Source organism: Onychostoma macrolepis, chromosome 04 (assembly GCF_012432095.1).
Source record: "Onychostoma macrolepis isolate SWU-2019 chromosome 04, ASM1243209v1, whole genome shotgun sequence".
Taxonomy (NCBI): Eukaryota; Metazoa; Chordata; class Actinopteri; order Cypriniformes; family Cyprinidae; genus Onychostoma; species Onychostoma macrolepis.
Window position 1 is genome coordinate 4,954,637 of NC_081158.1, and position 17,059 is coordinate 4,971,695.

The 17,059-nt window shown below is 40.6% G+C and overlaps 1 protein-coding gene and 1 pseudogene across 1 annotated transcript in view; one reads left to right on the top strand and one right to left on the bottom strand.

Annotated features, from left to right (window-relative positions):
• LOC131538364 (protein NLRC3-like) overlaps nucleotides 1–17,059 on the top strand; it is a 230,206-nt gene that overhangs the window by 43,296 nt on the left and 169,851 nt on the right. The window lies entirely within an intron of this gene.
• LOC131538366 (NLR family CARD domain-containing protein 3-like) overlaps nucleotides 14,991–17,059 on the bottom strand; it is a 74,437-nt pseudogene continuing 72,368 nt past the window's right edge.

Here is a 17,059-nt window from a genome sequence, read left to right on the forward strand (position 1 = left end):
AGCATGATTTACTGCCAAGCCTTCACAGAATTTACAGTAATGGGGTTTTACAAGCTACTATATCCAGCCATTTTATTAGCCCATATAAAAGAATCGAACCATCTGTCTAGGAATCAGGAAGTTTAATGCCTACAAAACGACTCATATGGGACTACAACGAGATACTTCCCGGGTTGCATATGTAACAAACCCATAAATTTGCATCAACCCCTCCTCCGGAACATGCAAAGAGGGCAAGGCCATGTTCTGCGGCTTTGTCGAAGAGGAAGAGTTATAGTGGAGAGTTGTATTCATGCCGTCGAAACGGTGTTATTTTCACCCAGCTGTCAGGTCTTCTGTGTTCGGGCTTCCTACGGATGCTGTAGTTCGTCAACAATGGTTAAAATTTATGTTTGATTATGTTCCTGACAATTACAATCCTAATTTAGCTCTCTGTGCTGCACATTTTACGGAAGACAGCTTCCAGAATCTACACGAGTTCAATGCCGGATTCACACAGAGACTATTACTAAAACATGGAGCAGTTGTTGTTGGGCCACAACCTGTAAGTAAGATTTCATAATTTTAAATGTATTTGCACGTATAATTTCAGACGTAATGTTTTAGTTTTATCAAGGTCGTAAACAAATGCCAACGCTGGCTTTAGTAGCCAGTTAGTTAAATGATGTTTCGTGTGTCTTTGACAAACGCGTACAAACATTTTGGACCCGAATTTGTAATTATGTACTAATTTTGTAAATGTATTTTCCATGTATACTTTATGACGTAATTTTTCGATTTGATCAAGACCGTAAACACAAGCCAACGCTGTTTGGTTATAGTAGCCAGTTAGTTCGATGCTATTTTGTGTGTATAAGACAAACGTGTACAAACTTCAAAATATTATATGTAATCACAACAGCAAACTTCCATTCAGAAACGTTTGTAAGAGCCGTGCTTGCGGAAGTTCTGCTTGACTCTCTTCATTACCGCTTTCTGGGTCTGATTCTGGCTCAAACTGATATGGCAATATTGACACCATTATTTACATTTGACCGCAGCACATGCAACGGTCGCCCGTAAAGGTAATGGGCGTGAAGTTTCCAAACAATGTGCAGTACGCAGTTTAGCCAATCACAACACACCGGCCCAACTAACCAATCTGAGCCCATCGCCTGTTTCTGAGGGAGTGGTTTCAGAGAATCAGGAAGTCAACCGGTCGTTCAAATGACAGAGGAGAAAGCGGCTTACAATAAAGGTGAAATATATGAAAAATAAGGCGTTTTTTAACAAACGAAACACGAAGACATGTTATATTGCACCCCATAAACACAATCAAGCAAAGAAAAAAAGCAGTAAACCACCCCTTTAAAGGTCTGTGCGATGGGTAAAATGGTCTCAATTTCACAGTAGTCACTTGTATTATGAGAAATATTGAAAACTTTTGTAGAATTGTGTTCTGCTGAGGAGGGGGTGTGTCCCCCTTTAGGGGTCTGCGGGAATGTTTATCAATCTTCATCCAGGTGCGACCCTGGAGCTGTCACGGAACGGGAGAGACGAAGACTCAAATGCTGGCAAATGGTGTTTCCTTTATTTCCAAGTCACAAAATAAACCAAAACACAAATGAAACCACCCGAAGGGGAAAAGCCAGAGCAAACACAACCACTGAAAACAAGACATACACGAGGCACAGGGCAGACATAAATCACAGGCATTACCTGGCACAAAAGTGAGACAAACGAGCCCCGAACAGAAAACACAGGGAGCCTAAGTAAGGAAGGCAATCAGGAAAACAGCTGGGGCAAATAACTCAATAATGAGGTGAGTGGAGTTAGGGGAATTGAATCCGGGAGACAGCGACCTCTGGTGGTGAGAGGGAGAAACGCAGGACCCAGACGCATTTTAGACCGTGTGTCTTGTGTTAAATTAGGATAACTGTTACATGTGTGACTATGTTAAATTTGTTTGTCTCCTGCGTAGGTCACTTGGCTATTTCCCATATAGCCACAGTCTCTATGTACAGGAGCAGGGTTGCCACGCGGCTACAATGTGATTCACAATTGCATTATCTTTTCTAAACTGGCTTCTAATTGTTTCATTATGTAATTGGCATGATTCAACGTTACCTGACTAATAATAAATTGTTATATTTGATTTATTCGGATCTCTTCTGAAATCATGTTTTCCAGTAGATTAGAGTTGTAGTCTAGTGTTTCCACAAATCTACATCCAAGACAGATCATACTGAAGTACCAATGAATGAAGCGGGGATCATTAGGGATGATGAGCCGAATTATATTGCTTCGGATGAGACGAGCTGCCACATCCTCTTCTGTGACTTGTTCCCTTATGTGTTCCACCTCCGCCTCCAATGGTCCCAAATCCTCTGCAGGAAGAGACACTCTCTTGTCTGTGCAAATGTTGTGCAACACAGCTGCTGCACATATAATGGTGCATCCATGAATTGGTGGGTTTTTGTTAAATGTGAGCCAAAATCATCACAATTAAAAGAACCAAAGACTTAAACTACTTCAGTCTGTGTGCATTGAATTTATTTAATACACGAGTTTCACAATTTGAGTTGAATTACTGAAATAAATGAAATTTCCACGACATTCTAATTTATTGAGATGCACCTGTATATTTAATGACATCTTTTGCAAATGTTTTAGTGAAAATTTAACCTATTATGTGTATTGTTTTGCGGTGCTAAATTCCATACACCTTCTACCTTATTTTATTTATTCTCAGGTTAGGTAAAGAAAGTCGAATCTGTCCTATCCTATAAGCATGTAAATTTTCATACTCACAAAATAGGTCTCAGAAGACTTCTCCGTGGTCTGTTCTTGCTCAAGTCTATAAATCAGACTCTTCAGGCAGGCGAGCTTCTTTATAATTAAATATAGTTTTATTGTATATAGGTTAAATACATTACAAATAAAATAGTAATACAATAAACATAGAAATTAAAACAAAGGTATATATAATTTGCAAGCTCGGTTGTTCTAGAGGCATCTCTGGCAAGGCCGCCGTCACCGGAGAAGCTGTCACACAGAACCAGCATCTGATTCTCTTCGTCGTACTTCAGTCCTTTATAGACAGCAGGTGGATTCCAGTGCCTTGATCTCATGAGGTCTGGGAATTTCCCTGAATTTCCCTCAGAAGATTCCTATATAAAGTCCTCCATTTTCTCATTTTTTCTTCTCCGAGACTTTCTTCTAAGATGCCTCCTTCGCTGCGTCTGCAACACATCATTCAACGGTAACATTCCTTTCCTTAAAGCTCTGGCTAATACACATTTCTTTCCTGGCTATCTTCCTATTGATATATGCTATAACACTTTCTCAATAAATGCAATAAATAATGCAATAAATACAATACCATGTGTTGTGTCTTTCTTAATAAACTACTTTCAATAAAACAAATACAATTACATGTGTGGTCTCTTTCTTACTAAACCAACACGTATAATAACTTGTAGTTACAATGAAAAGGTATTAAAGAAATAAAAAGGCAAATAGGACAATTGCTCATTTTCCTTAACAGTATATAATAGTGCGCTGACTATTGAACTAGAGAGCTGATTGAGAGAAGAGTATTAGCCAGGTTAGGATCCTAAGAGTCCCAGTCTGGGTTGTGCACTGTCCATCCCACCGCTGATCACCTCCAAATCCCACAAAGACCAAGGCAGGCCACAACAGTCCCACTATTACAGATCAAAAATCAGGCCGCTGAGGTCAGGGTTGTTAAGTTTTAAGATTGGTTAGGTTTGGGTCTGTTAAGGATGGATTTGTATATTTAAACTCTGAATCTTGAAGTGTCTGGTAGGTTTAGGTTATGATATGGTGAGTTGGGTAGGTTTAGGTTTAGGTCAGGTGGATCTTTTAAATTTCATTTAAACCCTTTGGACATTTTGTATTGAGTCTCATGATCCATAATCTTTCAAATTTTAATCTCTCACACAATGACCAAAATGGGTCTGACTGAAGACCGGTCACTCTAAAGGCCTCCGGGCCATGGGTGAAAAAGTGCTGGACCACATGTCTGTGTTTTTCTATTTTATTTTTTATATTGTGTGAGTGTTGATAGATTCGGATCTTTAAAGCATTTTTCGTTTGGCCTACATATTGTCTGGAGCACCTAGCACAATAAATTAAATAAATACAATTATATGTCAATGGAGTGAGTTACTGTGGGACTTTGAACACCTGTTTTGTTGAATGATTGAAAACCCATTTTTTCTGATCAAAATATTCACAGATTAATTTTTTATTTTCATTTTGTGGTGCAATAGGTCTGAGTTTACTATTCACTAAAATACCTAATAAATTTGTATTTCTCCTATAAGCAGCTATTTGTTTGTGTTTCAGCCCGAGAGGAGTATTTTCAAAGAACCTCTCAAAATTAGACTTAGCTGCCTTATTCAGTTGTCTGCTCATTAAGGAGAAGTTGGACACTAGTGGTACTATTCTATTTCCCTCGCCCTGTATAGGGTCATTTGGGGTCTCAGGGGGAAGAAAGGTCTTCTTAAGAAGGACTTTGAGTATCCTCTGTTCCTAAGAGCCCTAAATAAAACTCCTGTTGCTTCCATGAAGCAGGAATGCTCTGTGCATATTCTGTGGAATCTGAGTAATTGTGACTTTACTATTCCTTTAAATGTGTGTTTGGGATGGAAGCTGTGTTTGTGGAGTAACGAATGTGTGTCCGTTTCTTTGAAGTACACTTTAAAGTCTAACTGTCCTGTATTACTGAATTTCTGTCCCTTGTAAGACACCACATCTAAAAAATTGACCTCTATGGGGTTAATCGTATATTTGATTTTTATGGATCTCTGATGAGCATTCAAGTGTTCTGCAAAGTCCTTGAAATCATCCATAGATTAAGTCCACATGTGTGTTGTGACGGGAGGAGCCAACGACAGACACAGTGGGTGTGGCGTCAGGCCTCGGAGAGGCTTTTATTAAACAAAAATAAAATAAAATAAAGTGTCCAGGGGGAAAGAAGTGTCCAACAGAAACGGGGATCTGGTGTCCTCGTTGTGCTGCGGGGCTCGTGAAGGAGGGCAGTGTTCTGGAAGGGAAGGGTCCAGGGAAGGGGCGGAGTCTGGTGGCCGCACGCGCTCCCGCTCTGGTCCGGGGCGCGAGGGGCGGCGGCTTCTCTTGAGCAGCGGCTCTTCCTCTTCCTTCCGCGGCCTTTGGCAGGACTTTGCACGGCCCGGCCTCCTGGCCCGTCGGCCGTAATACGGGTGCGGTTCTCACGCTGACTCTGGAGGTTCCACGACTTACATCCTTGGCGCGACGTCCCTCAACGCACCCTTCCTGGACCCACGAGGACACGAGCGTGCATGCACGGGGGGAGAGACCGGTCTCCCGAGGAGAGGCGCGCTTGGAATTTAACAGCGGCGGTGATGAGGCTTCATTCAGTCCAGCTGTGCCTCATCACACGCCGCCAGCCTGCGTTGATTCTACGCCCCTCCTCTTACACACCCACTCCCGTCGGGAGCCTGGTGAAGGGCGGCGAATAAGGGACGGGGTGGTGATGATAATAAGGAGGAGGGCCACCGACTCGTCACATTCCCCCCCCCCAAGCGACATCCCCGTCATCAGGTCGCCGCCCACGCAGGAGTGCTACCTTCCTCAACCAGGCTCCATACGGTCGGAGTGGGCGGGGCAGGGATTCCTCTCCGGGCAATCCTCCCTCTCGCACCGCGCCGGAACAGGGACAGAGAAACCGGGTTTTAGTCGACAGCCTCAACCAACCACAGGGTAAACTGACCATTGAGGAAACGTCACTTACCCCTTCGGTGGCTGGGAGGCCGTCTCCGTCGTTCCTCCGTCCCCTTATGGTTTTCCATGAACTTCTGCGGGCAAGAGGGGATGACGTCTTCAGATGTTGCCCAACTGCGCTGTCTAGGCTCCGCCTTGCCCGCATTCTCCACCACTGTGACGGGAGGAGCCAACGACAGACACAGTGGGTGTGGCGTCAGGCCTCGGAGAGCCTTTTATTAACAAAACAATAAAATAAAGTGTCCAGGGGGAAAGAAGTGTCCAACAGAAACAGGGGGATCTGGTGTCCTCGTTGTGCTGCGGGGCTCGTGAAGGAGGGCAGTGTTCTGGAAGGGAAGGGTCCAGGGAAGGGGCGGAGTCTGGTGGCCGCACGCGCTCCCGCTCTGGTCCGGGGCGCGAGGGGCGGCGGCTTCTCTTGAGCGGCGGCTCTTCCTCTTCCTTCCGCGGCCTTTGGCAGGACTTTGCACGGCCTGGCCTCCTGGCCCGTCGGCCGTAATACGGGTGCGGTTCTCACGCTGACTCTGGAGTTTCCGCGACTTACATCCTTGGCGCGACGTCCCTCAACGCACCCTTCCTGGACCCACGAGGACACCAGCGTGCATGCACGGGGGGAGAAACCGGTCTCCCGAGGAGAGGCGCGCTTGGAATTTAACAGCGGCGGTGATGAGGCTTCATTCAGTCCAGCTGTGCCTCATCACACGCCGCCAGCCTGCGTTGATTCTACGCCCCTCCTCTTACACACCCACTCCCGTCGGGAGCCTGGTGAAGGGCGGCGAATAAGGGACGGGGTGGTGATGATAATAAGGGGGAGGGCCACCGACTCGTCACAGTGTGTATAGGCTGTCGATATCTGTAGTAAATAAGAAGGCTCCACTGGGAATACTGATGTCCTTAACTTTCTGAATGAAATCATAAGTCTCTTTCAAATAGCTCGGGTGTTTTTGAGAGATGGGATTAAGAAAGTATTCAATGTACTCAGCTGTTTGATCACTATTACAGTCAGACACTATGGGTCTGCCGGTGGAACCTCGTGTGGAATACTCCATTTCTCAGACTCCTTGTGAATGTTTGGGAATAAATAGAATCTTCTCATTCTAGGAGTGACGTTGCTTAAATATTCCCTCTGTTTTGAGTTAATGATATCTGCTGTTCTAGGATTTTTCTAACCTGTTTCATGGTTTCAGGATAAATTGGTTTATCTAAGGGTTTATAGTGGTCACTAATGTTTAATTGTCTCTCTCCCTCCCAGACATACTGCTCTCTGTCCATGATGACAATGGCATTTCCTTTGTCCGCAGGTTTAATTACAATTTCTTTGCTATTTTTTAGTGTATTTAAGGTCTTCAATTCCTCTCTCTGTAGGTTGGGTCTTGGTTTCAATCCCCAGTTCAAATTCTTAAATGCCTCCTCATCGGCTTTGATCAGCTGGCCTACCTGCTGGAGTCCAATCAGAATTGTGTGTGAAGGGTAATTTTTGTTTCTTGATTTTTTTTTACCTTCAAAGAAAACCTCTAATTTTATTCGTCTGTGATATTTTTGTAAGTCCAGCCTAAGTTGATGTTTGGAGTCCTTTATTTTTCGGACCGATGGAATAAATGTCAGACCTTTCGTGAGCAGGGATGACTGTGAGGGAGAGACACTAAAGTGTTTAGAAAGATTCACAACGAGGCTGTGTTCACTCTTTCTTGGGTGTTCACTCACTATAAGTTTAAATATTGTGTCCAGTGCTTCAGTATATTACTGGCTGTTTTTGCAGTCCAGTGTAGACCATCACTTTCAATCTGAAACTGTTCTTCTGGTAGAGCGGAGATAAAGGAATAATTTTCCTCAATATAATTGTTCAGTTCATCTAAAAATATTTTTTCTGCCTCTGGGAGAGACTGAGGAATGTTAATCAGTGGGATCCACACCTGGGCATCAGGTAGCTTCTCCTGTGTCACCTGGATCAGTCTAGAACCCCTTTCACACTGCACGTTGGTCCCAGAAAATTGCCGTAAAATTGCCGGAGTGCCTTCTGTGTGAACGCAAACACGTCCCGGGATTAATTCCAGGATCGATCCCGGGTTGGGGACCTAGTAACATTGCCGGGTTCAGTCCCGGAACGAGCGCTGTGTGAACAAAAGCCAGATCAATGCCGTAAAGAATGTGTCGTAGTGATCACGCACTTTACCGTGCGACTGTTTTACCGGTTGCTTTGAAGGCAGATCAACGTTCACACAATGAAAAATGTGTAAACTGGAATGAAGCAGCGATCAGGGAGCTCCTCACTATCTGCGCTGAAGCTGAAATCGTTTGCCAGTTTAGTGAAATGGTGCGCGGCGCATTATACACGTCACATGAAATGTCACGTGTCTTTACGGGATCTTTATGGGTTGTGTGTGAACACACGCACAAATTCCGGAAAATCACTGGCAGTGTGAATGAACCAAAATCAGACCATTCCGGGACAAATCACGGGACACATTTTCCGTGTATTTTCCGGAATGGCTGTGTGAAAGAGGCTCAACACACTCTCTCATAGCTGAAATACGTAGTCTTTGTGTACGGTTGTTCAGGCCAAAAGCCAAGACTATCTTTTCCATCTTTGTAGCTCTTTCTATCAGATTGGCAGCGTGGTGTAGTTTAGCTGGAAAGCTATCGATGTGCAGGTTTGGGAGGTCAAAGGTGGGAATTCTGCTCAAATTGGAGTCCCCGATGGTCACATGTTTTTCTTTGAGTGTTAATTTCCACTCATTGAACTTTTTGTTAGTTCTTAGGTGCATGTATGTCCTATGTGGTGACCTTTGACCCTGACCATCAGCTACCGTGGATTTGCCTGTTTTACAGATTTTTCCTGCTTTACTACCCACCTCTGTTTCTACTGTCGCTTTTGTGTTAGTGGTAAGTGTTTCAGAAACATTTTCTTCCATTTTTTTGGAAGTTTCACCTATTAATGGCTCCTGAGGAGGCCCCGGTTCAAGAATTGTCACTGAATATACTGAGAAGTCATAATCAGAAAGATTCAGAGACAATGAGGGATTTTGGAGATTTTGAGCCACCTCAGTTGTGTCCTTAAGTGTTTGTATTATGTGTACCGCACTGGGTATAATAGGAGGCAGCGAGGGCAGGTCAGTGGTTTTCGGGGCTCCAGCTTCCAAGGGGGCGAAAGGAGAGAAAAGGTCCTGTGTCCGACAACACACAAATTCATCTAGATCTTCCAATCTGTCTCCCTGTGCTGATCAGTTAACTGATCATCCTCATCATTGTCCTGCTCCAGATTCACTAATAGTGTTTTCTCACAATGCTCCGTCAGGACTGATGGAGTTTTTGATTTTTGTTCTGCTTGGTATTTTTCTTTTCCTTTCTCTTGTCCTTTGGAGACTGTATAAGAGACTGTACCGGAGGGCTCAGAGGCGGAAAATCAGTGCCCTGGAGCCAGTCGTTCCTCACAGGAGTCCAGCCCGACATTAAAGTGGGAGATGTTTGTACCTGGATATGTGTGACCCCTGTCTTGGGTCTGACAATGCTTGTGTGGATCTCTTCCGCTCCCTGCTGGACCGAGGCTGGAGCTACACCACCAACTACTACCTGTGCAAATGTTCTGTTATTATTTGTGCTGGAGTTCAGTGGTCCCTTTGAGCCAGATGGAGTACCAGAACGCAATTCAGTCAGCACTAAAGTTTCGGCCTGCTGAATTATCCTCTGGGAGATCCTTTTACCAAAATTCAGCATCGCCCATTTGACAGCAATCTCAAAAGCGTGTAACCAGTCCGTTCTCTGTGTGTCTCCTCGTAAGACCCCTAATGTGTGCTGTATGATCTCTTCGTAGTGTTGCTGTAACACTAATTGTGTCGTGTATGCCCAGTTCTTTGCATTGCCCTCCAATATTTCTTTTGTGGACATTGTGGGGGCGAAGGGTTTAATCACACTTTTCAGTAATTCAGTTAATCTTTTCAAAGTGACAGGTTGATTATTCTCAACACGTGTGTCAATATTACTGAGGTGATGGACCGATCGAATCAGATGGTACATGTTCTTGATGGTATTTTGAAAATGTAGGAGAAGCAGGAGTATTCTGATTTTTTCTGCACATTAGAATGAGCTTTTTGTCCCATTCTTTTTTTCAGGGGAAAGTGATTTTGTACTTTTTGGACCCTATTTTGTGTTGAAGAATCCTGTCTCCTGTTATTCCCCCCGTTCTGAGGAAAATGTGGTGCATTTCTGTGTCTTCTTTCAGCAAATTCCCCCTCCTTCGTGGGGTAAATGATCCTGTTGTCTCCAAAAGACACTCTCCCTCGTGTGGGTTTAAATCTCCCCTGATTTAAAGGACGTTGATCTCGTGACTGGCAAAAGGAAGAATTTGCCCTATTTTCTGGTCGAGTTATCCTGTGTCCACCTTTACTGTAAGCTGGGAATGATTCTTCATGTCCATAGACCTCATATGGGAATTCACGAGATCGTTCAATAAAATAATTGTCTCTTGTAAAGTGTCTCCCTTCTCGGGACCTTAATGATCCCCAAGGACTTGGAGCCTTCAACATACAGCATGAGGAGGAGAGGAAAAGGAGAGGGCAAGATGTCAAAGAAGGGTCAAGGGAGGAGCAATGGGTCAGAATCCAGCTAGAGGTACAGGATATGCCCAAGTTTACAACTAACTTAATTTTCCTCATCCTCTTAGAAAAAAATGTTATTAATATTATTAGTTTTCCTGAACAGACTATATGGCCTGGCCATTGATTACAGTAGGGAAGGTTGGTGTGTAGACTCTTCTTAAAAGGATGTTGATCTGTGCATTGTAGGTTATCCACCCTTACATAACTGGCCTGGAAACACACCTTCACAGGAGGTTCCATGATCTGGACATCCTGGGTTCCTTCAGTGTCTTGGGACCGCAATCAGCTGCTCTACAAGATGATACAGTCATCATCTCTCATCTACAGACTCTTGCCAGGAAATTTTGCCCTCAACATGAGAATGAGATCCTGCAAGAGTGGTCCTCATTCAAGAATCATGTCCTTACTGGGGCATTCAAGGTAGGTGAAATAAGGTCATTATGACTACAATCAGCTCTGGTTCTCAACACAAACACAACACACTAATGCCATGGTAAATCAAATATTGTTTCAAGAACAAGAACCAAGTCTTCTGGCGAGTGAGTTTGATGAGTGGGCCAACCTCTACCCCTTCCTGAGCCTTCTTGCGAGCATTGCACTTGTTATCCCTGTTTCCACTGTTAACTGTGAGCGTAATTTCTCGACCATGAACAGGGTAAGTGCATCACTTTGTGTTTGTTTTTTTTCTTTTGTAAAAAACAACAACATATAATTACGCATTTTCTTTACATTACACAGTTAATGGTATTTTTGTTTGTTTTTGCTTTATCTTTAGGTAAAAATAGACCTCAGAAACCAGCTTAGAGGGGAACACCTCTCTGCTTGTCTGAGGATCTCAATAAATGGACCCCAACCAGAGGCCTTCCCTTATGAAAGGGCATTATAATATTTTTTCAGAAATCCCCGTAAAATCTCATGCTCAAATAAAGGGTGCAAAATGTGCCATAAATAGTGGAGCTAGAGTGTGGGGGAGATGCTTAATTGAAATAAATATGGAAATAAAGTTCTTCACAATTTGAAATATTTCTATTGGATTTTTGTGCTTATTTGTGCTTATTTTAGTACAGTGTTAATATGCCCCCCATGCCCTCACTCCCACCCCTCCGGGAGGGGGTGCCACCGCAAATAGACTGCAAGTCTGTGGGAAACACTGAATAATTATATTTTTTAGTAAAACAAACAAATTTTTATTAGTTTTTTCACATGCCATAGCTATGCATGACTACACACTAGACAAATTCAGCCAAGGTGAATACATCTCAATTTTTAGTCAAGTAATGAATTAATGCATAAGTTAATGAAACAGTTGGGCTATATTTTATTTACTGACAACAACAGGAAACATGAATAAATGAGTAAAAGAATAAATAAAAGTAACCATGACAATAAATAAATACAAGTCAACAACACATGAAACAAAGCTTGCTTGATAAGCTTGCTGCCAAAACTTATTTTTTCATAATGAGATCAACAGCACATCAGAAACACATAAACTCTTCAAAGTGTTATCCTCTGTCCCGCTCTGCCACCTCCCACTATCTCTTTAACAGCTGATGATTTTGCTAATTACTTCACAAACAAAACCACTTCCATCAGCAGTCAGTTCTCAGCTCCACAAACCCAGGAACTCACAGAAAACACTCACAGCTGACCATCTTCTCTACTGTTGGTGTAATGATCAGGGGTCCCAATACTTCTGTCCATATAGTGTAGGTTTTATGCACACTAACTCACGCCGTGCTTCTGGATGGCCACGTTGGTGAGGTGCACGTTGGTGAGACCATTTCTTGACCTGAGAGAGCTTGTTGATGAGGAAGATGCCTTTGCCATGCGCCTTCCCACACGGCTTCATGATCCACGTGCTGGACGGACTCTTGCGAAACTCCTCCACGAACAGGTTATAGTCGGCCGGCAGCATGAACGTCACCGGCACGAAATCTGTCCCAGAGTCAGAGAGAGTCGGTCACAGCACATTCAGAGCTTATCTCACACAAACATAAGCAGCGGCGAGCTTTACCCAGGTAGAGGTATTTCCCGTTCTTGTCCTTCTCGGCTAAGGGACTGGCCTCCTTCTCCAGCTCCTTCCTGTAGCGCTTGATGTTCTTGATCATCAGGTCCTTCCTGGTCAGCTCGTAGTGGTTGGGGAAGTGATTGACCATCTGGTCATCGGACAGACGGTAGCCGGTGTCCACGCTGAACACGGTATGGATGGTGCCAAATTTAATAACTTTCCCACAAGAAGAACGCAAGAAGAAGAAGAACCTTCAGTGTTTGGCCCCTAAATATTAGCATAAAATCTATGAAAGTATCTCTATGATACTAAAAGACAGTGGTTTGTGTACATTTTTATTTCATTTTATTTTAGTAAAATGTGAAATGTTGCCTGAGAAACTAGCTAAAATAAAATATGTTGAAGGTTTTGAAGTCTGTAAGTTTAAGTTTATTTTATCTCAGTTAATGTTTATTGTATTTGTAGTAATGAACACGTGTTTTATGGTTTACAAAAACGACAATTCTGCTGAACACAAAAGAAGATACTCTGAAGAATGCTGTTAATCAAACATACTATTCCACACTATTTTTCCATACTCTGGAAGTCATCTGTTTGGTTGCTTCTCTTGTGTTCAGCAGAAACTCAGAGGTTTGGAGCAGCTTGAGAGAGTAAATGATGACAATCTCATCTTTAACGTTAATAACTCTGTCTCTGAGCAGCACAGAGTCATATGACTGATACTACAGTACGCTTGAGAAGTTCAGACCTGGAGCAGCTGTAATACAGTTATGATAATATCAGTGTTATATCATCACTAGTTTATGTTGATGAACGGATGAAATGAAGTCTTGCCAGTAGAAGTTCCAGTCGTCGCTGTCCGTCACCTGGATCCATCCTCTCTTCTCAAAGTTATTGATCAGCACTGATTTCTCGATGTCCGTCACCCACTTCACCTTCCCAGCCATCACACACACACACACACACACACACACACACACACACTCCTGAAACACACACATTCAGCTCTGATCACGGATCAAACACTGATGGAGATCAATCAGTGTGTCGTGATCATCTGTGTTTGACTGATTTACACACAGCTCCATGATAATAAACATCTCTGTCAGATTGATGTCCACTCAATAATGCACGCAGGGTATTATATTTCACACACAAACACTTACTGCTATTACTACAGTTTGTTTTCTCGTGTTTTAGCTTCAAACACATGATGATATGAAGATATGTGTGCAGATGATAATTCAGTGATGTGTCTGATACAGATTCATGCGTTTAGAGGAAGATTTCTGTGTCAAAGTGATAAAAACACTGATTCTCAGCGAACACACATTAAACTGCTCGCGTGTGACAGACTATAGCGCAGATAATCATCAAAACACGCCTGTATTATTATTATAATAATAATTATAATAATAATCCTCCTTTAGAGGAGAGCACGTGACCCTCCAGACATTTATCAAACAACACCGATGCATCATTCATATAAGAAATAACACTCTGATGAAGGTATGAGGTGATGATGGGGGTCTTTTACTCCACACTCGACAAAAACACACAAAAAAAGACTAAAGCTAGAGTGATATGTTTATAATAATAATCATAACAATCATAATACGTTTTTTAATCAATAAAATAATTGATTTTTGTTCAATAATTATACTGTCATTAATATGTTGTTTTTAAAAATACAGAGAAAAATATTTACAAAAAGTAAAGATTCTGAAAGATTCTTCTTATGCTGTTTAAAAAAGATTATAATTTAATATGACTTTAATGTAGTTACAATAAATATGATATTTTATTAACTTATTAATATGATATTTTTAAACATGGTGGTTTTATTATAAATATGGTGATTATATAGGTGGACACCCAGCTTAATAAATGATATTGATCTGAATCTAATCATGTCATGGCATCAAATGTCAGCTAATTATTAATTATCATGTTAATTATTGTGTCTTTAAGTGCTTGTGTATTGTGTACTGAAAAACTGATGATTTAATTACATTGACTGATTGTCTCAAAATATATTCTGTAATTTATTTCTGTAATTTTCATTTGTTACATAAAACGCATAAATTGATAACTTTTAAAACAAGCATTAAATATTAGCTCACATTTGCACAAGTAGATGTGAAGATCATCTAAGAACAACATAAAACCTGTTAAAACACGAGACATGCACTAAAGTAATAAACATCACATTTAATTTATTTTGACCATTTTTTTGCTCTTATAATTTCATGAAGTTACATATAAATACATAAATATTCATCATGAATTAAAATCTGATCAAGTTTATTTTTCAGTGTGTTTTATTATGTGCACAAAATTGAGAAAAATCAAATTTATAAATGATAAAAATTACTTGTTCTTTTCATACACTGAACAAAGTTATAAACACAACACTTTTGTTTTTGCCCCCATTTTTCATGAGCTGAACTCAAAGATCTAAGACTTTTTCTATGTACACAAAAGGCCTATTTCTCTCAAATATTGTTCACAAATCTGTCTAAATCTGTGTTAGTGAGCGCTTCTCCTTTGCCGAGATACTCCGTCCACCTCACAGGTGTGGCATATCAAGATGCTGATTAGACAGCATGATTATTGCACAGGTGTGCTTTAGGCTGGCCACAATAAAAGGCCACTCTAAAATGTGCAGTTTTACTGTATTGAGGTGATGGTCGTGGATGAATGGCACAACAGTGGGCCTTGGGATCTCGTCACTGTATCTCTGTGCATTCAAAATGCCATCAATAAAATGCACCTGTGTTCATTGTCCATAACATACGCCTGCCCATACCATAACCCCACCGCCACCATGGGCCACTCGATCCACAATGCTGACATCAGCAAACAGCTCACCCACACGACGCCATACACGCCATGCCATCTGCCCTGTACAGTGAAAACCGGGATTCATCCGTGAAGAGAACACCTCTCCAAAGTGCCAGATGCCATAGAATGTGAGCATTTGCCCACTCAAGTCGGTTATGACGACGAACTGCAGTCAGGTCGAGACCCCGATGAGGACGACGAGCATGCAGATGAGCTTCCCTGAGACGGTTTCTGACAGTTTGTGCCTTTGGAGACGGCTTATGGTAGAGAAATGAACATTCAATTCACGGGCAACAGCTCTGGTGGACATTCCTGCAGTCAGCATGCCAACTGCACGCTCCCTCAAAACTTGCGACATCTGTGGCATTGTGCAGTGTGATAAAACTGCACATTTTAGAGTGGCCTTTTATTGTGGCCAGCCTAAGGCACACCTATGCAATAATCATGCTGTCTAATCAGCATCTTGATATGCCACACCTGTGAGGTGGATGGATTATCTCGGCAAAGGAGAAGTGCTCACTAACACAGATTTAGACAGATTTGTGAACAATATTTGAGAGAAATAGGCCTTTTGTGTACATAGAAAAAGTCTTAGATCTTTGAGTTCAGCTCATGAAAAATGGGGGCAAAAACAAAAGTGTTGCATTTATAATTTTGTTCAGTGTAGTAATAATGTGACACTACAGTAAAAACTGATCTGAATCAACACAAACAGGTTGAGAAAAGCACAGAAACACATCGTCAATCATTTATTAACACATTTATTCTCATTCATGTTATTTCATGTTGTTATTTCATGTTATTTCAGAGACAGAAGTTCAGTTGCAGTATTAATAATGTCATGAAGAGACTCTATAATAACTATAATAAGAATCTCTCATCAGTCTATTCTGATTCATCAACACAGTTTCACTGATGATCCAGTATTATAAATGTAAATGTAAATGTAAATGTAAATGTAAATGTAAATGTAAATGTAAATGTAAATGTAAATGTAAATGTAAATGTAAATGTAAATGTAAATGTAAATGTAAATGTAAATGTAAATGTAAATGTAAATGTAAATGTAAATGTAAATGTAAATGTAAATGTAAATGTAAATGTAAATGTAAATGTAAATGTAAATGTAAATGTAAATGTAAATGTAAATGTAAATGTAAATGTAAATGTAAATGTAAATGTAAATGTAAATGTAAATGTAAATGTAAATGTAAATGTAAATGTAAATGTAAATGTAAATGTAAATGTAAATGTAAATGTAAATGTAAATGTAAATGTAAATGTAAATGTAAATGTAAATGTAAATGTAAATGTAAATGTAAATGTAAATGTAAATGTAAATGTAAATGTAAATGTAAATGTAAATGTAAATGTAAATGTAAATGTAAATGTAAATGTAAATGTAAATGTAAATGTAAATGTAAATGTAAATGTAAATGTAAATGTAAATGTAAATGTAAATGTAAATGTAAATGTAAATGTAAATGTAAATGTAAATGTAAATGTAAATGTAAATGTAAATGTAAATGTAAATGTAAATGTAAATGTAAATGTAAATGTAAATGTAAATGTAAATGTAAATGTAAATGTAAATGTAAATGTAAATGTAAATGTAAATGTAAATGTAAATGTAAATGTAAATGTAAATGTAAATGTAAATGTAAATGTAAATGTAAATGTAAATGTAAATGTAAATGTAAATGTAAATGTAAATGTAAATGTAAATGTAAATGTAAATGTAAATGTAAATGTAAATGTAAATGTAAATGTAAATGTAAATGTAAATGTAAATGTAAATGTAAATGTAAATGTAAATGTAAATGTAAATGTAAATGTAAATGTAAAT